Source organism: Lissotriton vulgaris, chromosome 4_1 (genome assembly GCF_964263255.1).
Source record: "Lissotriton vulgaris chromosome 4_1, aLisVul1.2, whole genome shotgun sequence".
In the NCBI taxonomy this organism is placed as follows: domain Eukaryota; kingdom Metazoa; phylum Chordata; class Amphibia; order Caudata; family Salamandridae; genus Lissotriton; species Lissotriton vulgaris.
Genome location: NC_141691.1, coordinates 1,696,136,769 through 1,696,164,331, shown reverse-complemented (window position 1 = coordinate 1,696,164,331; position 27,563 = coordinate 1,696,136,769). Strand labels below are relative to the sequence as shown.

Below are 27,563 nucleotides of genomic sequence, written 5' to 3'. Positions count from 1 at the left end.
TAACCACGATTCTTCAGGACCATAGGAAAAAGAAGAACTATCTACACTAGAGAAAATGTATTCATCTGTATCTAGATGGTTCATCAAAAACACAAAAAGGAGGTGTTTATTGTGTCAATATAGCTGTGATGAGCTGGATCTACCTAATTGTGACAAGTATGTAGGCATCATCAGTACCCGGCGGTCAACACATCAGGCTTTCACTCCAATGTATGTTGGGGTATTGTCACCGAATGTGATGCTGTCTGACCTGCCCACGGCGAAAATGAAGACCTTGAAGCGCGCAGTGACCGCAATAATGTATATATTTTTGGGGTCCCAGAGTCTACAGTGCAAGGCCAGCTGGACCTCTTTGTGGAGACTTTATTGGCAGAAATGTTTGGGAGGGAGGAATTCATGCCGGTATGCTTTATGGTAGAGAGGGTCCACTGCTCCCTGGGTCCTCAAACTAACCCAGGCCTCCCCTCTCACCCGCTCATTGCACCTATAATGAACTTCCATGACAGGAACACCGCTTTGCGCCTGGCCAGGGAGCGTAAAAAAAAAATTGTAGGGGACACTATCTGGCAGGGTTCGAAGATTTCATTCTACCCGGACTTCACAGTGATGGTGCAGGAGTCCAGAAGTAAGTTCGCCGGTGTAAAGACTACCGTCAGGAACCTTGGCCTCAAATACGGCATGTTATACCCAGCACGACTTCGGGTTGAGGCCTGGGGCTCGGTACGGCTCTTCAACAATCCTACAGAGGTCCAGGAATTTAGTTGCACGTATAAAATCAATAATAACCAGTCGCGGAGTGATAAGGACGACCAGTCCCCCCCACACAGCGGCACAGCTGCAAGCCAGAAGCTGTGTTACTGGTTCCGGTAATGGGTGACATTGATATGTATTTGCCTCTTTCTTGAATCTTGAATTACATGGGGACAGATTCTGCTTTGCTTTGTAATATCTTCACAGTTACACAGTTTTTTGCTTACAAGTTGGGGTTCGCCATGCCTTTTATGTGGTACGGATGGGTGGGGGGTCTGGGCAGGGTCAAATATGGTTTATGTTGGTTATCATAAGAAATGTCTTTGGTGCTGGTTTAGTGTTTTCCAGCAGCTATTCGTCCACATCAGTTTTTTTAAAGTTCACGGATGGCACAGCTAGGTTTACATACAGGTCCCTCTAATTTGTCCCTGTGGTCGTGGAATGTCAGAGGTCTCAAATAACCAGAGTAAATGGCCACAGATAGTGCATTACCTAAACAGGCACAACATTGAGGTCGTCTTTTCGCAAGAAATAAACTTACCAGTTTTAGATGCGGAACGCTTTGCCTCCAGTTGGGGGCGCATCCGTTTTTTTCTAATTTTAGTAACTACGCCACAGGCACGGCCGTTCTGATACATAAGAGAGCCCCCTTTAGCTGCCAGCAGGTCCACTATGATAGGGAAGGTCGATATACTTCTGTGGTGGGTTCTCTGATCAGTCACTTTGATGTGTATCTATGCCCCCAATACCGACTCAAAAGGATTTTTTCATGCAAAACACACAAACAGAAATCTCTAAACTCCATCCGGCTCTGATTATAATTGGAGATTTCAATCTTTTCCTAAACATAGATTTGGACACTACATCCACTGCTTCTGACACAAAACCTAAAGCGCGACGCGCAGTTACAGACTTATGTGACAAGTTTTCATTAAACGATATTTGGCACAATCCCACCGCGACAACTTACACACATTACCTAGGGCAAAACGATACATGGACCAGGATAGACTTTTGGCTGACCTCCCCTGGTGTTTCCTCCTGGTATCATTTGATGCGTTCACTTCCCAGAATGTATTCAGATCACTCCCAGGTCCTACTTTGTCTTTGAGTCCCTCGCTGTGAGGGGTTTGAGAGGCAGTGGCACTTTCCCTGCCGCGCTCTCCTAGATGATTTGTTTTTTCATGAGATTGGGGAGGCAATAGAGGATTATTTCTCTCTTAACACGGGATGCGTGGACTCCTGGGCAGTGCTATGGGAGGGATTCAAAGCCTACATTCACGGGATCTGCATCTCTAAACACGTAGTAGTACTCAAGTCCCTATGCACAACTCTTGCACAACTGGAGAGTGACTTAACAATGCTGGATAACAAGACTCATCTTGCTGCCTCGGATTCCCTGCGAAGTAGGAGATCTAGGGCCAGATGTAGGTAATTGAAAATTATCGATTCTAAAATACCGAATTTTACAGATTCTGTATTTTAGAATCGGTAATTGGGATGTAGGTAAAAAATCGGTATTTTTTACCGATTCGGTAAAAATCGGTATCTGCCATTCGGTATTTAAGGATTCGGTATTTACCGTATTGGTAATTCCCATTCAATCCTATGGGCCTTTTGGCCCATAGGAATGATTTGGAAGTACCGATTCGGTAAATACCGAATCGGTAAATTCCGTTTCGGTAAATAACGAATCGGATAGGAAAGAAAAGTGAAACTTAGGAGTTAGCCAATCAGGTGCTAACACCCACCCCCTCCCAACCAGGAAGTGGCTACACCCAGGCAGCTGCAAGTAATTAGAAGGTTCTGGAGAGGCAGTGTAAGCAGAGCTGAGTCCCTGAGCCACAGGAAAACTTTTGTTTTTTAAAATTTTGAAAATGGCAGGCAGAAGTGAAAAGGAACTACCAGAGAGGAAGAGAAAAATAAAATGTAGCACCATGGAGCTGCAGGTCCTCGTGGAGGAGGTGGTTAAAGAACACCAGAAATTGTTTGGAATCAGTCCCTGACTGTGGCTGAATCTGCCATAAGAATGATTTGGCTGGAAATACAGTTGAAGGTGAATGCTATAGGAGTGACTCCAAGGGACATAGATGACCTGAAAAAGAGGTGGTACCACCTCAGGAGCATGACAAAGAAGACAATTGCAGAGCTCCACAAAGAGGCTACAGTCCTCACCTGAACTGCCTGCGTCACTGCCACAAACAACACCTGCACCTCAAAAGAGCAGAAGGCATGCAGTTCCTCCACTGGTTGAAATGGAAACATCAGCAAGTGAAATGGAGGGGGATGACACTCAAACCTTGGCTGGGGAAGGAAGCACTGCCACACAGCAGTTCAGCGAAGAGGGTGCCTGTACAGGTACCAGACGCCGCAGGCCCAGATATAGCAGTGCTGCACAACATGTGGAGGGTCCCAGTGTCTTCTGTGGGCTGGAGGGTAGTATGGTAAAGATTCGAAGAATGCAGGGGAAGGCCATCCAGTCTGTGCAACACCAGATGAGGCCCCTGAATAAAAATATGGAAAATATAGGGAAGGGCATCAGTGCACTCGTTGATGAGAACAAAGAGATGGCATCAGGTATGAGGGAGATGGCTGCAGGGATGCGGGAGATGGCCACAGGTGTGCGGGAATTGTCACAATTGGTGCAGCTTCTGTGCACTAACCTGGACCAGGACAGGTTAGCAAGGCGCAAGGACAGGCAGCATGCACAGTAACAAACTAAGGCAATGAACCGCTTGGCCAAAGCTACTTCCCTTCTATGCAGACGATGCATCAACATGCAAGAGGGACTAACACACAGCAGCAATGAGGTGTCTAGGGGCCTTGCAAGGGTGACCAGTGCTGTAGAAGTGCTGCTTAATGCACAGACGGCACAAACTGCTGCTCTGCATGTAGCGGAAAGTGAGGAAAGCACCTGTAGGAGCAGCATGACAAGCCCCCCTGTTGTTGAGACACGGAGGAGCAGCAGGCGCCATGGCGAGCCAACTGCCCAAACACCCAGTGAGGACAGCCAGCCACTTTCATCAGGCACTGGTAGGCGTGCCCGGAAATGACTTATACAGTTCACACTCCATGACCTTGAATGGGGAAGTGAGCCAGGACTACCATTATTACATGGCTGACAGTTGTGTTGCACATTTGTGCTTTTGAGTACCTGCGTAGTGCCAAATATTAAACTACGTTGGGTGCATGCTCCACCTGTCTGTGTCTCTTTACTTACTCAAAAAAAGTTCTGTGTGATCTCTGCCCATCTCTGTCTGCCATCTGTTGGTGGCGCATCTCCTGCTGTGTTTGGTTTAGGCAGTGCATTTTCATCAACGTGGTCCTCATAGTCGCTCAATTCCACCTCTGGCCCTTCTTTGTAGAAAGGTTGTGCAACATTGCGCAAGTTGCAATTATCTTACAGCAGCTGATTGGTGAGTACTGCCGTGCCCCTTCACTTTTTTGGAGGCAGCGGAACCTGCTTTTTAACATCCCAAATGTGCGCTCCACAACATTCCTAGTGGATTTGTGTGCCACGTTGTATTGTCTCTGGCTCGGGGTTGAGGGGTTGAGGTAGGGTGTCAGGATGAATGAGCGGACGGCATATGCACTATCCCCTATTTGAAAAAAGGAAAGCCATTACTCACATGCACACATACACATACATGTGCAATATCTATCAGAGTGTGTCACAGTGTTTTACCTAGCAGGTATCCTTCGCCAAATTCCCCCGCTGTCAGGCGTATATAGATCCCACTACTCTGAAAGGTGTAGGAGTCGTGGGTACTTCCTGGGAACTTGGCCACAATGTCTGTGATTATGTTGTTGGCATCTTCCAGGCCGTGGAGGCAACGCACCAACCCTTGAGTGAATGGGAACTGCGCGGGGAGAAAATTACTCCTCGTGATCGGCGGAGCAGGCATGCAAAATTAACAAGCTGAGTCTCGTTCGTGGGCTCAATGGATGGCTGAGAATTGGCCCCTGAAGACAAACATGAGCACCCTGCCCACTGGAGGGACATAAAAGTGCAAGATTGGACTGCAGGTCCCAGTAGGCATTGTGGAAAAATGAATAATTAATTGGTACACCGGAAACCACTGACATTTGAAATAGCATGCAGGGGACAGTGCAGTATGCACGTAATTAATGGACTGCTCATGTTGGCCTCAGAGGAAGGGGAAAGGACTCCCCGAAACGCGTCAGGCCAGGGGGCACCATCAAGGGATGAGAAGCAGCCTGTTACTTGAATAAAGTGTTGTTACTCACCTGCATTTGGAGTGCGGCCTCATCTCTGGGGAAACAAGTGAAAGCATATATATATATATTCACTGAAAAAACCATAGGTTATAGACCATATATAGTTAGGAATTTGCATTTACAAAACCATGAAAATTCACTGAAAAAACCATTGGTTATAGATCATATATAGTTAGGGATTAGCATTTACAAAACCTTAATTTACTCGCACAAAACCATAGAAATTCGCATATATAGTTAGTTGCAATAACTATATATCGCGCACCCGCAATCCACTGCTGATGATGTCACATATTACATCATTCATGACATGGTCAGTGACATCACTGATGACATCACTGATGACATCTCAAATGACATCACTGATGACATCTCAAATGACATCACTGATGACATCACTGATGACAACATCCAGTGACTGTATGTTTCTGTAAAGTTAAAATATGTCTTACATATTGAAGAATGAGTGGATGTATAAGTGTTTGGATGAAGGATTTAGTAGGTGCATGACTGACTGTATGAGAGAATGATTAAATGTGTCTCACTGAGTGCATGGGTTAGTGACTAAACTATCTTAATTTGTGCATCATTATTTCTGTAGTTCTGTAAACTGCTGCATGTGTTGATCAGTAGCTATATGAGTAACTATATGGGTTATTGATTGGTTGCCCAAATATTTGTATGGGAGAGTGAGTGTGTGTGTGGGGGTGGCTGGAAGGTATGTGACTCTCTGCATAGATGTGTGAGCAGTTGATTCAGTAGATGTATGGGTTCAAAAGTGCATGTGGAAACAGCTGTATGGGCGGGTGACTGTCTGCATGAGTGTATTGGTGAGTGATTGGATTTCTCAGTGCTACATGTCAAAGTAAGTACATATGTAAAACACAGTACATGTAAGAGTTGACATATATAAATAACTGTGCATAAGAGCCAGTGAATGTGTGAGTGGCTGTATGGATCATTGTGAACTTGTATCAGTGATTGTATAAGAGAGTAAATATGTGTTAGTATATGTTTGATTAAGTAAGGTGTGTATAACTGTATAGTTGAGGAAATGGAGGTGTGATTGATTCTTTGCATGACTGACTAGGTGTGTGAGTAACTCCATGGCTGAGTGACAGTCTGTGAGTGTCTGTTTACACTGATTGTATCTAAGGTTATATTAGAGTCTGAAGAGGTTCATCGTATTATCACATGAATGATATCATCAGTGATGTGATCAGTAATGTCAAATGAGATGTTATCAGTTTTTTCATCAGTGATGTCATTTGAGATGTCATCAGTGATGTCATCAGTGATGTCATTTGAGATGTCATCAGTGATGTTATTTGAGATGTCATCAGTGATGTCATCAGTGATGTCACTGACCATGTCATGAATGATGTAATATGGGACATCATCAGCAGTGGATTGCGGGTGCGCGATATATAGTTATTGCAACTAGCTATATATGCGAATTTCTATGGTTTTGTGCGAGTAAATTAAGGTTTTGTAAATGCTAATCCCTTACTATATATGGTCTATAACCAATGGTTTTTTCAGTGAATTTTCATGGTTTTGTAAATGCAAATTCCTAACTATATATGGTCTATAACCTATGTTTTTTTCAGTGAATTTCATTGGTTTTTTAAAAGCTAATATCTATAGCTGTAAAATATATTCTTTATTACGTGACGTATCACGTAGCCACGTGAGACGCCTCATGACGCGTCGCATAAACGTGACGTATCGTCTCTGCAGCGCAAACAAAACCCGTAATGTAAGCGCGCCAGAGCACGCTTACAGATATATATATATTTTTTTAACCTTAATTAGACAAAATCCACACGTGCACATATCTTGAGGCCTTGCAAAGGCACATCAAACAAACAGTCCCTACAATTTTGCCAAGTTTGGTGGAAATCTATTCCTTTAAATTTTATTTTACTGTTTCTCTTGGTTTTCCCCTTGTTACGCTTACCGGAACGCTACCCGGTACACAAACCGGACGCTCCAAAAAGACAAGATGTCGGACTCCCGTTACGCTGCCGGTTAGCTGCCCGGTTGGCGTACCGGGAAGCGCCTCTACCGCGAAAAATCGCAATTTTCTTTTTTTTTCTTTTCCCCGCGTGGCACTTTAATATCCCCCTCATCAATCCTAGGGGGTCAGGAGGGGTCTACCTTGCCCCCTTTCCTTCATTTCCCCCTTTGTTTTTCACCACCTCTTGTCTCTCGATCCTACCGAGAGACAAGATGGCGGCCGCTCCAGACTGTTTACAATGTTGACAGCCAATCAGCTTCTCCTCAGACTCCCGTTACGCTGCCGGTCAGCTGCCCGGTTCACATACCGATTTGTGCCTCTACGACAAAAAATCGCATTTTTTTTTTTTTTGCCCTGCGGGCCACTTTAATATCCCCCTCATCAATCCTAGGGGGTCAGAAGAGGTCTACCTTGCCCCCTTTCCTTCATTTCACCCTTCGTTTTGGCCTCCTCTTGTCTCTCGATCCTACCGAGAGACAAGATGGCGGCCGCTCCGGACTGTTTAGAATGTTGACAGACACCGGAGAGCCAATCAGCTCCGCTTCGCAAAGCTCAGTTACGCGAAAAGTACGCGAACTGGTGCGCTATCCAGGACACTGTCACAGATATATAATTTTTTTTAAACGTTAATTTCTCAAAATCCACTGGAGCACATATATTGAGACCCAGCAAAGGCACATCAGGCTAACAGTCCCTACAATTTTGCCAAGTTTCGTGCAAATCCATTCAGCCGTTCGAGCTAAAAGTGAGGCCAAACACCCTATGGAAAAATGAATGGGAAAAACGCGTTTTGGGACCCCCTTTTTTTCTCGGCCCCCCCTTGACGAAACTCCCCCAAATTTTCAGGGTCTGATCAGAAACAAAATGTTCCATTTTCCTGAAAAATTTCAGCCGATTCCGTCCACAAACGTCAAAGTTATTAGACATAGAATTTTCAAAAGTTCCATAGAGAAAAAATCCTAACTATATATACCTACTGGCGACCGCCAGTAGGTAATATATATATATATATATATATATATATATATATATATATATATATATATATATATATATATATATATATATATATACAGGTATATAAACATACATAAACACATGCCTATCTTATCTTAAATACAATTACCTTGATTTACAAAAGTATGCATGGTAAAGGTATTTGTGAGGTCTGGCCCCTTGATATGCCTCCATAAATAAATTGTTGTCCAGAAATTTTCATTTGTGATGTGTGTTTTTGTATCATTAGAGAAGTAATTTAGCTTGTGTAGACATTGCTTATCCGGGCTGAATGTTTCTGAATGACATTTTTAAAAATGGCGGATGTGTTTCAGTGATGATGTAATATTTCAGGAGCCATGAGACCTATATATTTCATTTTGATGTCAAAACCTAGGTTTTGGGGGTCAAGTAGTCTCATAGAGACAGAAAATACCTCCTCAGTGCTACCCTTCTGCTGTTTTCCATAATGGTGGCTCTATATTGATGTATTTTAGCCATCATATTGGTAATTTATATTAACATTGTTTTTGTTTTAGGTTTTCCGTTGATTCAAATTTGCAAAGTTGAGCAAAGCAGGTAGTAGCATAAGATCTTTACCTCTTGAAAGTGTGTTGCTAATTACAAAGTCCGAGATCTCCTTCAACAAAGAAAAATGTGTCATATGTCAAACTTATCCAAAAGAAAAGCTATCATCAACGATGGCTGGACTGAAGAAAGTTTAAAATGCTGCAGAAATATGACAAGACAAAGTTCACAAAAGATTGAATGGTGAAGACAAGTGCTACAAGTCATACACAGTGGAAATAAGACTGGAAAAATTGTTAAAAAATAGCAGAATACCAGTTAATCACAATAAGAATCCGAGTCTTCTGAGAAAGCGATGACAACCAAACCCAATGTCCATTCACTTAGAAGACCGATGGCTACCCCTCCTCCACCTCCAACAACTGATCAGAAAGCAGAGGATCTTCAACGTGCTATCTGTGGCTGAGCTAGAACAGGGAGCAAAGGGACTGATGATAGAACAAAGTACAGAGTATGTGAGTCTCAAAGGGCAAACATGTTTTTATCTTCAGCTAGTTTCTTGCAAGTGGACGTTTTCAGTCAAGTGGCTGATCCAAACAGTGAGGGGAATGTATTTCAGCACATGTGTATGCCCACCTGAACTGCATGCATGCATACATTCGAAAATATAAATGTACAGTGAAGTCCCAGCAGCAAAGTAACCACCAGCCTTTATTTTAGTTTGCACTCTTTGAAAAACCAAATGAAGTTTTAAAGCCACTCTTGAGTGCTGGCTACAGGTCCACACTTGGTGAGATCAGAGAAATAATGGTCAGCATTAATGAAACAGTATTGATCCCAAAAAAAATGATTTTTCTGATGAGAATGTACAATGACAGAATATGTTTTTGTCAGTCTAACAAAAATAATGACACACTTATGGTGTTCTCAGCTGATTTGATTCCTGAAGTTCTTGCTGCCAAAACAAGATCACAGAATGCAGTAAAATGAGCAGGAACCATTTTTAGAAATGTCCTGAAAGATTTTGATTTTGGACTTAATGACAAATTTTGTGATGCCCAAGAGCCTCTCAAAACATGGGAGTCAACAAGAAGGCCTGATGCTGCCTTAAGATTTCATACATCATTGTTTAATATCAGCAAAGCAAAACTGTTTCAAACTAACGTTCTTGAGTTCGAAACAGAAGCTGAGAACATTGATGATGGCTTTGAAGATATAAGCGAAGAAGTGGAAGACAATTTCATGAACCGACAGGCTCATGCTGTGCAAATGTATGGTCTTTTCCAAATCAAGTTTTATTAATTATATCACGACAAAAAGAAAACTTCAATACACACGATGACTGCCCATGCAATCTATGACAAGTGCAAAAGTAGAGAACTAATCACTTCAATTAATAAGATTGGTGCATCAACAAGTTATATTGATATAGTATGAAGCAGGAACTTGTTAGCAACTCATACTGTAAAATCTTGTGCATCCTACAGCACACCACTTCCAAGTCACTTTACCAGGAAAGGATTTACAATTGACGCTCTTGATAATTTTGATTTTGAAGACAGCTCTTCTTTGTTTGGAACATCCAGCACACATGATAGTGCCCTGGTGCTTTTTCAAGACAACCAATGAAGAAGCTGCTGGAAAACAAGCTGTGTCAGCTGTAGGCATAAACAAACAAAGCTTCAAACTTATAACCCAACTGCCTTGCTAAAGTGTGCAAAATCACTACAAGCCATCAATAGGTCCTAGTCTGCCAGAAAGTTTCAAAGTGGCTGAAGACATGGATCTTCTTCTACCTAATGCAGCTGTCTGCAAATCTGATTTAACTGAATTTATCATATCACTTATTTGGTGCTGACAGGAGGATGAAGAAAAAATGGTTCCTCCATGGGTTGGAATTCATGCTCTGATCTCCTAAAATATCATCCCACTGAAGAAGGTTGGGGTTTTTACCAGTAATATCATCTCTGGTCGCAAACTACGCAACAGTATATACAGCTCTAAAAAAAATTCCAAAATGTGCATGCTCAGCTTCAAGACCAGACTATCCTGCCAGTTTTCAATGAGGGTGTTTTCCATATTGTGGCTGATATTTTTAAGAGCAACCCAGTAGACTTTGATGATCTTTATTCAATGAGGGGCGTTTTCCATATGATAAAAGTTGTTTTGCATTGTGCAGTGAGTAATATCAGTGAATGTGGCATGGACGATGCTTATTGAGGCTGAAATCTTTGTAAGTAAAACTGTCCAGTCAGTATTTAGCAGAACTCATTATGTTAGTTTATTACAAGGTATGCTCATCAAATCTGAGGCCATTGCAAATTAGGTTTTGAATACATTATCACAGAAGTGAACAAGGCACATTCAAAACACATAATACAAAGCCAGGCAATGTTCAATACACTCAGTTCAAAATCAGAAAACCAAGTTGGTAGAGTTTGTCAAAGAATGTGAAGAACAATCAGATCTTTGCAAGTATTAGGGAATGTTTTACACATGATAGCTCTAGTGAATAATTTGGTGCATGCTGATCAGGAAGGTGATTGGGAGCTGCACATGAAGAATATGGAGTCGCTGATTATTGTGTTTCGTGAATTTGATTGCATAAACTACCTGAGATATGGGTCCTGGTATTTGGAAAGAGTGAAGAAGCAAGAGGTAAAAAAAACATACCTCTATAGAAAATTCATCCAAAGACATTTTGTGGTGAAGACAGTGAAGGAAGGTTCAATGCTGTGGCTCCAGATATGAAACTAGAACAGACGATCCAGAAATTACAGAAAAGCTCCTAGGAAATTTTTGGTCTGACATGTTAAAGTGAATATGTTGCTCAATGGCATATAGTTTATATGAAGTCATTACTATTTGTAATGTTTTCAGAGAGATTACAAATTCAAAATTAATGGAGCATTATGAAACTGTTCCTTATCAAAAACCTGTGAGAGAGGGGAGCATTTTAATAAACATTTTGACAGTCTTTTTCATTTCATGCAGCAGCACGGAAACTTTTTTTAAATGACTGAGCCTGTGTCACCACTAAACTTTGTTACCAAACACTATGTGGACAATGATATAAAGACACAGCTACCACATGTCGTGGAACACGTACCAAAACTATACGCAGAACTGAAGCTGGACAGATTTGTATCGAAAGATAAAATCCTGTTTGACATAATCACTAAAGCTAAACTTCCTTGCTTTAATTACCCTTGTAAGAGTTTCATCTAACCAGCCACAACAAAACAGGTTACAGAAAAACAACTTTCGCAAGAACATAGAGAGATGGATAGTGCAAAAGAAAGGAGTGAATGTATTAACGATATTCTGTCGCATGATCTTGTAACAAACACATTATTTGATGCTATTCAGATGTGTCAGCTCCTGTCTCCTTTCCTACCCAGGATGGCTCATTACGATGTGGATGGCCCATCAGTCAAACCTAAGCTACCTTTGTGTGTGACTGTCTAGAGGGATTGCACAAAGCCCAGCTGTCACCCACCTTAGACATGTATTCAGAGACAGGCAGAAGTCACCAGGAGGCAAACTGGCATTTTCATTTTTACAATTTAAAATCTGACTTTAGAATGAGTTTTGATTTTAAATTATAATTCCAGAGACACCAAACATGGGTGTCTAATTTCTTCCCAATTGAAATTCTAATTATAAAATGTAATAAGGTAATCCCTATGTTATTCTATGGGATACATAGGCCTTCCAGTAGTGAAAAACAAATTTAAGAACTTTTTACTATCAGGACATGTAGAACCTAAAAGTACATGTCCTACGTTTTAAATACACTGCACCCAACCCCTGGGCTGACTAGGGACTAGCTAAGAGTTGACTAATATGTATTAAAAAGGAAGGTTTAGGCCTGTCAAAAAGGTTAACTTGCCAGGTTGACATAGCAGTTTAAAACTGCCCTCACAGGCTTGTCAATGGAAGGCCTGAGACATGTTTTTAGGGCTACTTAAGAGGGTGGCACAATTAGTGCTAGACCCACTAGTAGCATCTAATTCACAGGCCCTTGGCACATATAGTGCAATTTACTAGGGATTTATAAGTAAAATAAATATTCCAATTGTGGATAAGCCAATGTTACCATGTTTTAAACAGGGAGCAAATGCACTTTCGCACTGCTTAGCAGTGGTAAAGTGCCCAGGGTCCTAAAACAAACAAAACAAATTCAGCAAAAAGGGGAGGAAAAGGCAAACAGTTTGGAGGTGACACTGGAGAAAGAGCCTTTTCCAACTGGTTGCAAGTCCACAGTGGGTACTTGTCACTGCTTCAAACGCACTACCTCGAAGGCATACAAGACTTCCAGGGTTGCTCTACCTGACGATGTTGAGGACATGCCTACTGGGCATGGATAGCTCCTGGTAGAGCAGGAAGGAATTGGATTGTCAGAATTTTACAGTGCCATCATGAAGGTAGGTTCTGTCAGATTCATTGACCACTATATCCAGTCAGTAATAGGATCTTGTTCCAGATTGTTTGGTAAAGGGATTGTGTGAGCCATTCAACACTAAATGTGAGCTTGTGTGTGCTGTTAGATTATGGTGGCCTTTGAGGGTTTTAATTTTCTGTTATGCATAGGCACATCTAGTCAGAACAACATCAATAGAGACTGTGATGAGAAAGCCAGACAGGGGATCATTGGCCTTACTACAAACAAGTACTTTTCAATACAAAGAATTTTGGGTTTCTAATCACAATCCTTGCAACCTGTCCTACAAGGGGTTTAGGCATCTCAGTTGCTTTATATTTACTAAGTGAGTGCCAGGTGACCAGTAAGTTCTATTGTTTTCAAGAAAGTGTTTTTTTTTTGTTTTTCCATTTCCAGTCACCTGGTCGAGGACTCCCTTGCATCCTCTTAAGTAACAACTTTGACGAAGAGGCCAATAATGAATATTACAGGTCAGTAATTGGGATATGAACTGCCATCTCCAAATCAGTCACCTGACCTGATTCTTTTCAGGAAAAAATGGCTATCTAATGTGTGGCTTTTATTATGGCATTGGCCTGCTAACAACTGCTTAAATAATAACATATAAAAGATCTGCAGCTGTAATTTATCATCACTGGCATCCATCAGTCTTTACACTGAAATACCCAGAAGAACCAATGCCTTCAAGAGTGTTTGCTCTTCAATGTATCCAGGAATTCAAGTGGATTCTAGTTCAATGGAACAAGCTGTGCCACAATTTGCTAAAGAGCAGGCCCGTGAATTCATAAGGGGTGGCTGTGGGTGGCAAGATTAGAAATATTAGTTGTTAATTGGATTTGGTGAGCCACAGAACAAATGTAATGTGTAGCAACTTTATAGTCTGACTGCATGGTGAAAACTCAATATAATATGCATAATATAAAGTAAATGTGCCCTTAGCTTATCATGGTTCCCATCATCATCCCTTGCAACTAAGAAGCGCTGCAAATCCATAAGAATAAAAGCGCTGCAAAGTGCCTTTAAGATATTTTTACAATTGAGGTGGCTGTGTTAGACTTGGCATCTTTTGGTGTGTTTCCCCTGTCTTTTGGCTTTCTGTTCTCCTGGTTTTGACTCTTTATTTGCTGGTTTAGAGTCTCTGTGCTCTTTCTCACTGATGTTCAGTACCAAAGTGCGAGTGCTCCTGCTGTGAATTGTGTTATAGATTGGTGTTTCCATGATTAGCATATTTGATTTACTGATAAGTCCCTAGTAAAGTGAACTGAGAGTGCCAGGGCCTGTAAATCAAATGCTACTAGTGGACCTGCAAAAGACACAAGATGATGGACGGAATGTTGCACAATGGCAAAACCTTCACCCCCAGTCACAGATCTGGGTTTCATCCATCGTTATTTTGCTCACCAAGCCACCCAAGTTCAGACATGGCCATATGCAAATCAGTCCTGACCCAATGCCTCATGGGAACAGTCCAGACCGAACTACCAAGCCATGTCTTTCCTGGACCGGAATCAAGCATCTTAGGACCGGTTTCTGGTTATCAGCCGTCTTCAGCCAGGATAGCTTGACTCCAGTGGCTTAGTGAGCACGGGACCCACGTCTGGGCATACCCTTCCCACATAGGGTGAACAGCAAAACACACAAGATGATGGACGGAATGTTGCACAATGGCAAAACCTTCACCCCCAGTCACAGATCTGGGTTTCATCCATCGTTATTTTGCTCACCAAGCCACCCAAGTTCAGACATGGCCATATGCAAATCAGTCCTGACCCAATGCCTCATGGGAACAGTCCAGACCGAACTGCCAAGCCATGCTTTTCTGGACTGGAATCAAGCATCCTAGGACCGGTTTCAGGCTATCAGCCGTCTTCAGCCAGGATAGCTTGACTCCAGTGGCTTAGTGAGTACGGGACCCACGTCTTGGCATACCCTTCCAACATAGGGTGAACACTAAAAACACAAGATGATGGACGGAATGTTGCACAATGGCAAAACATTCACCCCCAGTCACAGATCTGGGTTTAATCCATCGTTATTTTGCTCAGCAAGCCACCCCAGTTCAGACATGGCCATATGCAAATCAGTCCTGACCCTGTGCCTCTTGGGAACAGTCCAGACCGAACTGCCGAGCCATGTCTTTCCTGGACCGGAATCAAGCATCCTAGGACCGGTTTCTGGCTATGAGCCGACGTCAGCCAGAATAGCTTGACTCCAGTGGCTTAGTGAGCACGGGACCCACGTCTGGGACTTGCAGCACTGATTATGCCACCGACAGAAGTAACCCTGTAACGGTAACTCAGACCTACCACTGCAGAGTCTGTGCGCAGTTTGTTACTGCTCTTTCAACCTGGCAAGTGCACTCACTTGCCATGCCCTAACCTTCCCTTTTCCTTTTCTACATGTTAGTCACGCCTAAGCTAGGCCCAAGGTACCCCTGTATGGAGGGTGCAGTGTATGTGAAAGGTAGGACATGCTCTGGTGTGTGTAGCATGTCCTGATACTACAATACTGCCAATTTCTTATTTCACTATTGCAAGGCTACCTGTTTCCATAGGAGAGAATGGGGAGTTTGCTTATAACAGCTTATAAAAATAACTACCCCTGGGAACCAGATAGGAAAATAAAGTTTAGTATGCCTGAACTCAGAATGGTAAAATGCATCTTTTAGTGAAGGTGGTTTTTACATTCTGTGTTTGAAAATACCACTTTTTTATTTTCTTGCTTAGCCATCCAGTGTGCCTCTGCTAGGATGTGTATTGACGGTCTAGCTTTTGAGGTGACAGGGGCTGGGGTTGTGCAGTGGCTCCAGCGAGCCCGATGAGTCAGAGCTGGGCTGAATAGACCTGGGCTGCATTTAGAGTCGGGGGAGGAGATTTCCTTTCTCCTGAATAGGCCTGGTCTGCCTTCCACAATGCTGTCTCCTGCCAGGAAGCTGGGCCAGATGGGAGAGAACTGGTTTGGCCTAGGCACAGTGAGAGAACAAAGGATTTTGTAGTATAAATACTGGGCCCAGACCCCAGAACTTTAGAACTCATTTGAACCAAGAAGACTGCCAAGAAGAAGAGCTTGAGAAGCTGTGAGGAGGAGCTACCACTTTGCTGAGTGCTTTGCTGTGTTGGCCTGCAGTGGCTGCTTCTGTCTCGGGCAATAAAAGAACTGGACTGAACTTTCTGCAACTTCTTTATTGAGTTTCTCCAAGGGCTTGAGGTAGAGCTTGCCCCCTGTTCAGGAAGTCTCAGGAACAGCAAAGACTTCGAGTTCTTCTGCCATCAGCACTGGGGACTGTGTGTTTTGTGCTGCAACAGAAGAAAAAGCAAACCCAATGCCGTCCACAACGCCGCTGCCGACTCTGTGCCCTGAAGGCACTGTAGAGGGCACTGCCACATGCTGCGCTGCAACCCTGACCAACTGATGCCGCCACTGAGCCGCTGCTTGCAACGCGACCTGTGGGCACCGCACTTGGCACCGCCTGCTTCACGACACCACCTTGGTATCCCTGATGATGATGCTCCACGGCGATACACTGCTATTGCTTGCACCGTGGTTCGAGGGCACCGCTCCTAAGTAACACAATGTACCATCCTCATCCAACACCGCAGCCATGGTTTACCAATGCTGGCACCTTCAGCTCCAGTTCGTCAGCCGACAACAGCGAGTCAGCAACAACGACGCTGCTGCTTGCACAGTGACCTGCTAGCACCGCGACGTGCAACTCATCAGTTTCCACCCCAGCCCTGGTCTCACCGGTACCACTGAATGACCATAACCGAGCCGCTGTCTGCACCACGACCTGAGGGCACTGCACGTCACACTGCTGCTCTTCACACTGCAGCACCTGACGCCTGACAACACCGGCGCTCCCGACTTTAACCATGAGGAGTTCGATCTGCAACTCGTGTGACTTCAAGGGCCCGATGACTCCTGCACCAACTTCCAGAATCTACACCTGCTGATGCTGGCTCATCGGAGCTCAACGAGAGGTCGCCGACGCCCTACATTTTAAAAAGTACTGTTTTGCGGGTCTTTGTGACACTGTAACTGGCTCGCAATGCTGCGGTCAGCCCGAACTGTTTGGATTTGTTGTTCACGACCCTGTGGTAGCCCTGGACGGAGCTACTGACCTCAAGGAACTGTATTTTTCAAGTATTCTTGCAAAGTTGAACTTTTTAAGTATTGTATTATGAATTTTCATCGATTTGGTCTGGTTTTCAGCATATAATATATTGGATATTTTTCTAAAACCGGTGTGTTGTCCTTTTGCAGTGTTTTCACTGTACTACTGTTGATTATGTGCAAATGTTTTACACATTGCCTCTAATATAAGCCTGACTGCTCGTACCAAGCTACTAAGGGGGTGAGCAGTGGTTATTTTATGAGTGTAGCTCCCTTATCCTGACTAGAAGGAAGGGTTCCTACTTGGACAGAGGTGCATACCCTTGCCAACTAGAGACCCCCATTTCTAACATTCTGACACACAATATCAGCTGAGAATATAGCGATGACTTCCTGTGCATCTGTGAAATAAGCTTGAATTTCTAAGTAGCTCTTCGTCACAGCACTATCTATTTCTGTAAATTTCTGAAGACTGCTCTTAGCCACTCCCAAATAATGTAAAAAGTCAACCACGATGTAGCCAATTCATTTTTTGGTTGTTGCAACAGAGGACAGGCAGTGTTATGTAGCTGAGAAATGCATTTATTACACCTATCTGGTTTCCCTTGTCTTCACTTCCTGCTTTAGAAGTGTGACTTGTGATACCACTCTTGATTCCCACTTACTGTTTCGCACGACCTGCCCTCTCGCCAAATCAGGTGTCATTTCTAGACACCACAGGAAAGGATTAAGACAATACAGCACTTATGCCAAGTAGTGTGCCCCCGGAATCAACACGGTGGCTTTGATAGCATGCCTTCAGCTTTGATTCCTAACTCCTTTCTTTCATACTAAGAACCCCACATTATCTGTGATTTATAAAAAAAGACTGTCTGCAGCTTGTGTCACCTAAGCATACAGCGGTAATTGCATGTGTTGACATAAATGATTGAAGTGCCGGATTATCTCTGTTTTGTAAATTGGATGAGATGTTCCGCCACCTGGGCTGTGTGTTTATGACTACAGTGTGATTACTGCAGCCACGGGGTGTTATTAGTTCTCCCCGTGGATATTATAACAAATAAAAAGGGATGGATGGTTCTGCTCGCCTTTTCTCGGCTATATTTAGTGTATTAACAGCAATCAAGTAAAGCAAAATGAATCAAAATATATGAATACAAAATAGATTGCAGGTAATTTATCACGGATAAAGACGTCTGTTGTATTTTACAAGGCAGACCAATGCACCCTGCGTTTATGCAGCTGTAAAACGGCGCTTTAAGACACCGGCCTTATTTGTGGTGGCCTTGATTCGAATGACTCAGAGTGTTTTTGATATGCAAACTTGGTGGCCCTGCCCGTGATCATGCTTCCGTACTTGTTCATCGGGTCGCTGCTGCAAAAGAGGATACAGTTCTTAATCTGGCCCGGATGATCTGCTTTTATCCAGTAAGCAGGTTACTGTTCTGCAAATGGCTGGCTGTGCCGGTCAATCTATCTAAATTGCAAAACGTCCCATCTCTTGAGAACACGGCAAGACACGCGCTATTATATAATAATGCACGTACAGTCAATCATGATTGTAAATTTTAGGAGATGAGTGGCTGAAAAATTATGGACGTGCAGTGATAGTTTAGTGAGAGCTCTCACATGAAAGACTTATTTTTGCTCGATTTAACATGTGGAAATAAACTACCTTAATTGTGTCTCAATTTAGTTTCGCGGGCAGATTATGGTTTTATTGTTTTAAAAAAGAAATCTTTTGTCTCATCATGAATGCAGTAATGATGTTCCTACACCTTAAAATTTCCCAACAGCTGACTTAAACTTTATTTGCTCAGAATTGAAAAATGTATTATACTTTAATTTGTGATTCCGGACCAGCAAAAGAGTGATCTTTGGCGACATTCACAGTATATAACGCATGTAATATCATCAGCAACAGAATATTTGTAAAGATGCACTGTGTCCATGCTCAAACAATGCATGCAACAGAGACAAGGTGTGTATGCCATGAGGCAAAATTAGTTAAGGATATTTCTTGGGACCAATTTACTAAAAAAAAGAGTAAACTTAATGAGCCTTATTTTTATGGTCATGAATATTTGAAGATACTCAGGGGCATATTATCAAGGGGGTTTATCTCCGCTTTTTTGGCTTTGAAAGCCAAGAAAGCGGAGATAAAATGATCTCCCTATTACCTAGCTGTCGCTAACACCAGTTAGCGACAGCTAGTAGGAGATATCGACCATCTTGGGCCCCACTTTGCATGTCAGTGATATGTATCACTAATGACATGCAAAGTGGGTGTGCCAAGATGTTAACATCGCTATCTCTTATTACCAACTTTTGGAGATATTCGCGCTAAGCGCGAATATCCAGAAGCTAACACCTGCCCCTGAGCAGTTCTTAGCCATGTTATCCAATGGTAGGTGGATAACATGGCTAAGAGCATTAGCTCGGTAATGCATGAATATCGCAGACTTTTCAGCGATATTCATGCATTTCGGCCGATTTTTATCACTTAGGAGATAAACCTTGATAATAGCAAGGTTCCTAAGCGATAAAAATCGCCGCAGCTCGGCGATAAAAATATCGCCGCTAAACCAACATAGCGATAATAATCGCTAGTTGTTGGTAATATGCCCCTCAGTTTTTGGGATTTTCAAAAGTTCCATGTTTTTAGTGTACTAAACCCTAAACTCGTGCATATTCTTAAAACAGTCTGCTCTATGGCTAAAGTTAGGGTACAGCATCTTAATTTTCAGTTATTTACTCTATCTCGAAACTATTGTTACAGGTTTTAAATCCCTTTCCTTACACCAGTGCACAGACAGAATATCGAGTTTTAAATGTCAACATACACAAATATTGAGTTGGAAATATCGTTCTACAGAAATATCGACAGTAAGAATATCGTGGTCAAGAATATCGACTTGCGGGTAAGAAATATCGTTTTTGGAAATATTGAAGTTATTAATATCGTTTGCAAAAACATAGTAGTTTAAAATATTGATGCTTTATTTAGTGTTATGTATTTTAGTATGTATTTTAAAAGTATGCGATCTATTTTTTTGTGTAAGAATTGCTTATATTTGTTAATATGTTATACATTTTTTGTAGTTATTAAAAATATTTTAATAAAATGTTGTGCTTTTTAGTTCTGTAGCGGGCTGTGGGTTTATAAGGGAATAGGGTAGGAAGTAATCTAATTATAATAAATTATTCATTTTTTATGTATTAATATTTATTTAATTTAGATGTTATAGTGTTAATCATGGGAATTAAGTTATTAATTCATTATTGATTGGTTGTTAATTATTATTAAATAATTAATTGGTAATTATGTTAATTATGTTAATTGTGTCATTGTTTTAGGTTCGGGTTGTGGGTTTATAGAGGAATAGGGTGAGAAGTAATTTAATTATAATAAATGTATTGATATTTTTAATGTATTAATATTTATTTAATTTATATTTTATCGTGTTAATTGTGGGAATTAATATATTATTAACTATTGATTAATTGTTTGTTAATTATTACTCATCAATTAATTGGTAAGTTGAAGATTTGAAAATGCAATATAAGCTAAAGCACTGCAAATGAATGGTATGTTATGCACATAAGTAGTCATACATAGGGTGCAAAAATCATGTCTCTTTGCTACATCAGAAAATGCAATATAAGCTAAAGCACTGCAAATGAATGGTATGTTATGCACATAAGTAGTCATACATAGGGTGCAAAAATCATGTCTCTTTGCTACATCAGAAAAGTGTGAGTGTAAAATCTTGTCTCTGCTACATCAGAAAAGTGTGAGTGAAAAATCATGTCTCTTTGCTAAATTGTAAAAAGGGTTAGTGAAAACTCAGTGCACCTCAAACAGTTCTCCGAAATTGAGTTCTAGTGCTGGTGAAACATTTATTTCTTGACTTGTTACCTAACGTTAGTTAATGTTAATGTTAGTAGGTATTTGTAAGCGCTCGTACGCCCTGGGGCTTCATGGCGCTGTAGAAAGGAACGAACGCAAAGGTCACAGAAGAGGGGGAGCAGCTCAGCAATGCGCCTGAGTGAAAAGCCAGGTTTTCAAGGAGTGTCTAAAACTGAGGATGTTGTCATTCAGTTTCAGATGAAGGGGAAGGGAATTCCAAAAACCAGCTGCAAGATGGTCAAAACAGCTGCCTCCAAGACGTTTCCTCTTATAAGGTGGGACAGTCAGAAGGGATTTGTGGATAGACCGGAGGTTGCGGGAGGGAATGTATCTCTTAAACATGTCTCTAATGAAAAGGGGGCCAGAGTCATGCAGAGATTTGAATAAAATACACCCTGTTTTAAAAGCCACACGCTGCTCCACGGGCAGCCAGTGTAGCTGTTTCAGGCCGGATCTAACAGACTGCCTCTTAGAGAGGTTCAGGAGGAGTCTAGCAGCCTGATTCTGAACCAACTGAAGGCGTTTTAGCTCTCCAGCTTGAATGCCAAAATAGAGACTGTTAGAAAAATCTAGTCTGGACAGAACCAGGGAGATGACAATCTGAGTGAGGGCGGCTGGGGAAAAGAAGCTGGCGATTTTCTTGATTTTCTTCAGCTGGAAAAAACTAGCTGAAACAACTGCTCCTACTTGTTTTTTGAGAGAAAGGTCCTCACTGATGTGTATACCCAGACTCTTGACCGAGGAAGACTTGAGTGGAGGGGCTCCCATACTGGAAGGCCAAAAGCTGGGGTTCCAACTAAGCGCACTACGTCCCGGCAAGACCAATTCGGTCTTGCCAGGGTTAAGTTTCAGATGACTGCAGTCATCCAGTTTAAAATGTGGGACATAGTATTTTGAAATTCAACCACAGCGTCCTTGGTGTTTAAAGGAAAAATGAGCTGCAAATCGTCTGCATAGTTGAAAATTGTCACTTTGGCCCTCCTAAGGGAGTACAGAAGGGGACGTAGATATAAATTAAAAAGCAAGGGTGATAACGAAGAGCCCTGCGGGACTCCACAGGTAGCAAGTATGGTGGGGGCAGAGAAAGGTCCCAGTCTGACAGCCTGAGTACGCCCAGTGATAAATGATCGAATCCAGCTCAGTGCCAGGCCCCTGAGACCTGCCTGCTCGACACGGTCGACCAAGATGTTATAGTCGACCGTGTCGAATGCAGCCGAGAGGTCCAGTAGCACCAGAGCCTGATGTATTCCTTCATCCGCATTCCGTCTCAGAGTGTTCTGCACCGAGAGAATAACCGCCTCAGTAGAGTGACATGGGCGGAAACCAGCCTGATTCGGTGCAAAATACTCTGATTCTTCCAAAAATTTGGAGATGCTGTTACAGACATGAGCATCCAAAAGTTTGGCACAGTAAGGCAGCAGGGATATGGGCCTGTAATTTTGCAGGTCCTGCGGGTTAGCTCCTACTTTTTTTATCAAGGGAATGAGAAGGGCTTTTTTAAAGTTTTCGGGAACTTTACCCTGAGTGAGCGTACCATTCAATAAAGAAAGTATACCCTCAGGAATACTAGTTCCCACTTCTTTCAAGATGAAAGGGGGGCAGATGTCATCAGGGGAGCCTAATTTAACTTTGGCAAGGAGTTTGAGTAGCATAGTGCTGTCCACAGGGGGGAGCAAACTTAGGGTCGCAGTATTGTGAAGAGTGTCAGACAATGAGAGCGGAGACTGAGTGATGGGGATGCTTTGTTTGATAATGCTAATTTTATCAGAAAAAAATGAATTTAGGGGATTGCAAAGCTCCTGAGTAGGAGCTACCGGGAGAGATGTTCTATCGCTAGCACTCAAATTCTCAACGATGTTAAACAACTCTTTGGATTTGTTATGGGCATTAAGGATCTTTTTAGAGAAGTAGTCAGTTTTATGTTCCTGAATGAGTTTTTGGTAGTCCTTTCGTGTCTTACAATAGTTAACTCTGTCTACTTCTAGGTAGGCTGTTCGCCACTTGCGCTCCATTTGACGGACTTCAAGATTTTTCAAAAGAGGTGTAAACCACCTATGAGCGTCATTGGGGCGAGAGCGGGAAAAGTTGGTGCAAGGAGCATAAGCATCAGCTGCCTGAAGTAGCCACCTAGAAAATGCTGCTTCCATTTCTTCAGTATCCTGATCTAAAAGAGGACAGGAAGATGTTAATGTACCAATGAAAGCAGAAATATCGACATTCTTCCAGATTCTAGTTTTACCTCCTATGTGGATCGGGGGCTTCCTACTATTTTCAATGGTCAAGGTGAATTTGATCATTTTGGGTGTGCAAATATAAGCAATAAATATAAATGCCCTTTTTTCACTCCTTATGAAAAAAGCAAGAAAAGGTACTGTTAGATAATCATGGTTAGCACCTATAAAGAAAAATCAACAGTGCTGCTCTGTTTTCTGTCATATTCTGCACAATTGGGCATCTACGGCTGCTTTAGTTGCACTTAGTAGTTAGTCAACGTCTGGGACTACTAATGGCAGTATAAAGGAAAGCTGAAAGTCATGAACCCTTGAAAATGCCCCCACGTTTTTGACTGTCTTTATTTGACTTAAAATTATGGGGTAATCATGCTTTGTCTACTCTTCAGTTTAGTCAATATGTTTGTTGCAGCTGGGAAACTAATATTGCACCTTCCTCTCTTATTTTAGAATTTATATGATATGGCACTCTCATTGCCAAGAGAATGCCGATTCTGAAAGCAATTGTGAATAGAAAATTGTGATTTTATTAAAGACAAGGAAGCTAGCATTATGAATGCCGATTCTGAAAGTAATTGTGAATAGAGAATTGTGATTTTATTAAAGACAAGGAAGCTAGCATTATGCATAAACTTTTATTCACCCCTCCTGAGCAGCAACACCTCAAAGTTCCAAAATGAGAACACTGTATAACAACACAAACAAAATGAACTCACAGTCCTTAAAACTCTCCAACACTCCATCTTTGTCCTCTTTTGGTGCTGTCCTTGATCATCCCGCTTTCTCTCCCTTCCAAATTGTGCAACGTTGTATATAGTCTATAAAAATGAAAATACATGTATCTGCTGTAATATTCCAAACTATGAATGAAATCCTTTCTATGCCTTATCAACATCTTTATTGTCATTTAAACAAAGCACATTCAATCTAAAATAATAGTTTCAAATACCATGTCAAACAATTGTATCCTACCTCCTACTTCATGGATTAGGAATGGAGGGATAACACTAGCCTTGTTTTTAATAAAATCATGATCCCCTATCAACAATTGCTTGAGAATTGTCATTTTATGGCGACACAGGAGGCTAGCATTATGCATGGTCGAAGCTTCTGAATACAAGACTAGATACATGCTCAACTGGTTTAACATAACCGGTCCCCTCCACAAAATACCCTGGAATCCATAGCTCTCCTCAAACAATGAGATTTAAATATCTCAACATCAGCTCCTGCTTCCTTCATAGCGCCCATCTTGCAATAGTTGTCACTGAAACTGCTCTGTAAGGCTTTACATATGAAATCAACAATTGAGTCACAACATCAACCCTAAACTTTTGATTTTAAAATAGTTTTAGTTCTACTACACCAAATCTAAAAAAATACTCCGTCTGGTTAGTAAAACCTAATCCCTAAATCTAATGGTTGAACATCCAACACTCTTCGAAATCAAACAAAGAAGAGCTGCTAACTTCCAAAATAAATCTCTCAATGCTAGAAATTGATTTCCTAGCCAATCACTGAACAATTTAAAAACTAAAATCACATCCCAAAGTCTTCTGCGTCCAACTGTGTGTGGGTTGGGGACCAGCCTAAGGTAGCTTTTCAATTGCTCCGCAAGTCTTCTTTGGACGGCGGCCTGGGTTTATTGGATATCTACTTAAATTATCTGGCAGCACAGCTTCCGCTGATCAAAGACTGGTTTGTGGGGGTGGGATGACCCGGCGTACCACCTGGAAATACACTCATTGGGGATAGATGGTCGGCTTGATCTTTCATATGGCGCACGACTACTGGGAACCTTGTCTTCCTGTACACTATTGTCTCTTACCTGTTGGAGGGTGGCCCTTCGCCCTACTGGTTGGTGTCTGCCACCTAACCAGGATGACTTCCCTATGGTGAGGAACGTGGCTTGGTGCTATTGGCCCTGGATGGGGTTTGTGCCATGAGAGGGTCTTGACATATCCTATCTCAGAGATGTTTATGGAAAGGGGCGACCGCTCGGTCCCCCCGAACGTATGGTTGGGTGCCCCGATCCTCCCGGGAAACCATTTTGGGCGGGGGGCGTGTCTCGGCTGGTATGCCCGAAGCGGCGTAGCTGGGGCGCGCCTTTTCCCGCCCAAGAGGGGTTGTCCTAGACACCTACACTGATGACCACGCCCAGTAGGCGTACCAGAGGAGGGTACACGCCCTCCCGAAGAAGAATAAATAGAGCGGGAATCCGAAGAAGCGTCCTCTTGTTCCTGTGCTCTGAAGGCTGCACCCACTCATTGCTCGTGAGCCCTCGACGGAACAAGGAGCAATTTTGAGAACTTGTAATCCTTGTGTTTTTTCTTGCAGTGACTTTAAAGCGAAGGATCCAGGACCGTGTTGATCGACTCGGAGCGGATAATCGAGACCATGTCTGGCAAGAAAGCAGGAAAGGGTTCCGAGACAGACAAGGTGCTACGCATGTTGGTGAACAGAATTGCGGGCATGGAACGAAAAGTCGGACAAGTCCCAGCGCTTGGGCGAGATTTGGCGGTCATCAAGAAGCAACTGGCCGCAATGAACAAGCCTGGTAACCCTAAGAAGGTAATAGGACCGGCCTTGCCGGGAATCGTTCCCGAGGGTAGAGGGAAACGGGTCAAGAGGAGGGCGGTTGCAGGGGAGGTTCCGGTCCCTGAGGCACCCCCGGTAGCCCCTGTCACACCAGCTAATGACCCGGTACCAATCCCAGACGCGGGTCAACCGATCCCGGTTGTGATTACGCCCGCTAACGACGAGGATATGCCTCCTGAATTGGCCACCCAGTTGGCTGCATGGCTCAATAAGAAGGCAGGGGGTGCTACGGCGCCCGGAGACACGGCCGAAGAGGCCAAGTTACTAATCCAGCAGTTGCGGCAGTCGCGAGATGCCGCGAAGGCGAATCTTCCTCTTGTTTCCCCACAGGTGATACCGGAAGGACCGGCGGCTGGTCGCGAGAAAACGGCGGGAACACCGACCGAACCGGGTAAGCTCGCTTTGCCGCTGGCGGGGGAGGGCTCATTACCCTCAAGACGGGAGAGGGTGGTACAACATATCCCGATTGCCACGAAAGAATTGATATGGGCAGACAAGTATGTCAATATGTTTTCGTTATTAACTGACCATCGCGAGATGGAATATGCCAAAACTCAGAAAGATTTGTGGCACCCGAGCGTTTGGCGCGCCAAGATGGCTGAGTTTAGGGTGGAGGAGACGATAACGAATTGGGCGAAGGCCTTTGCAATGTTTACTGCGATTATTGGTGAACGTAAGCCCGAGGTATTGACTGAACTGTCTTGTTATCAAACTCGCATAATGGATTTTTATGAAATGTATGAGGGGGATGAATGGAAAGGTTACGACATGAAATTCCGTAAAGCAAAAGAGTATGATTCCTCGCTGACATGGGACTGCCTCGACTCAATTTCTTGGCATAAGCAACTCCTGCCTGGGACCACGTCCTCTCCAGGCGGGAGTGGGTTGGGGGTTTCCCGCCAAAAGCCTGCGGTGCCCTTTCAAGCGGGCGCCGGTGGGGATCACCAGCCGAAAACCGGCAGGAGTGGTGGAAAGCGGGGGGTCTGTTGGGGCTTCAATCGAGGCAACTGTAGCAGACCGCAGGGAACATGTAGGTTCAAGCATGCGTGTGCGGGCTGTGGGAATTCCTCACACCCGGAGAGTTCATGTAGATCGAAAAATAACGGGGCGGGAGGTAAAGGAGGGTCCAAGCAGGACTTAGGTGGATCATTGCGAACAATTGTCGACTCCCGTTGATCTCATGGCTATGACTCCTTGGTTAAACAAATACCCTGATCATGTCTCCGCTGGGGTGCTGAGGAAGGGATTCTTATACGGCTTCCACATCCCGGTGGGGGATTTTCGAGGTGAACCTTTTTGTAAAAACCAGCTATCCGCGCAGCATAATCCAAGTGTGGTAGAGAGAAAAATCGCAAAAGAAGTGAGCCTAGGGCGAGTGGCGGGGCCTTTTCAGTGCCCGCCAGTGGCGGATTTCATCTGTTCCCCATTAGGGGTGGTCCCGAAGAAGGACCTGGGGGAGTTTAGGCTGATCCATAATCTGTCTGCTCCAAGGGGTTTCTCTGTAAATGATGCTATTGACCCAGAAGTTTGTTCGGTGCGGTACGCATCATTTGATGATGCCGTCACCATGTTAAATCCCCGGGGCGCTGATGGCAAAATCAGATATCGAATCAGCGTTCCGGTTGCTCCCGGAACACCCACAGGATCAGCGTCTGCTAGGTTTTGCATTCCAAGGGAGTTATTACATGGATAAATGCATGCCAATGGGTTGCTCCATTTCTTGTGCCTATTTTG

At 43.1% G+C, this 27,563-nt stretch overlaps 1 long non-coding RNA gene across 1 annotated transcript in view; it reads right to left on the bottom strand.

Moving 5' to 3' along the window:
* LOC147724418 (uncharacterized) overlaps nucleotides 1-27,563 on the bottom strand; it is a 107,697-nt gene that overhangs the window by 67,906 nt on the left and 12,228 nt on the right. Inside the window, exon 3 of the long non-coding RNA XR_015310093.1 lies at nucleotides 23,948-24,049. This is a non-coding gene — a long non-coding RNA (uncharacterized LOC147724418). The remainder of the gene's footprint in view (nucleotides 1-23,947; nucleotides 24,050-27,563) is intronic.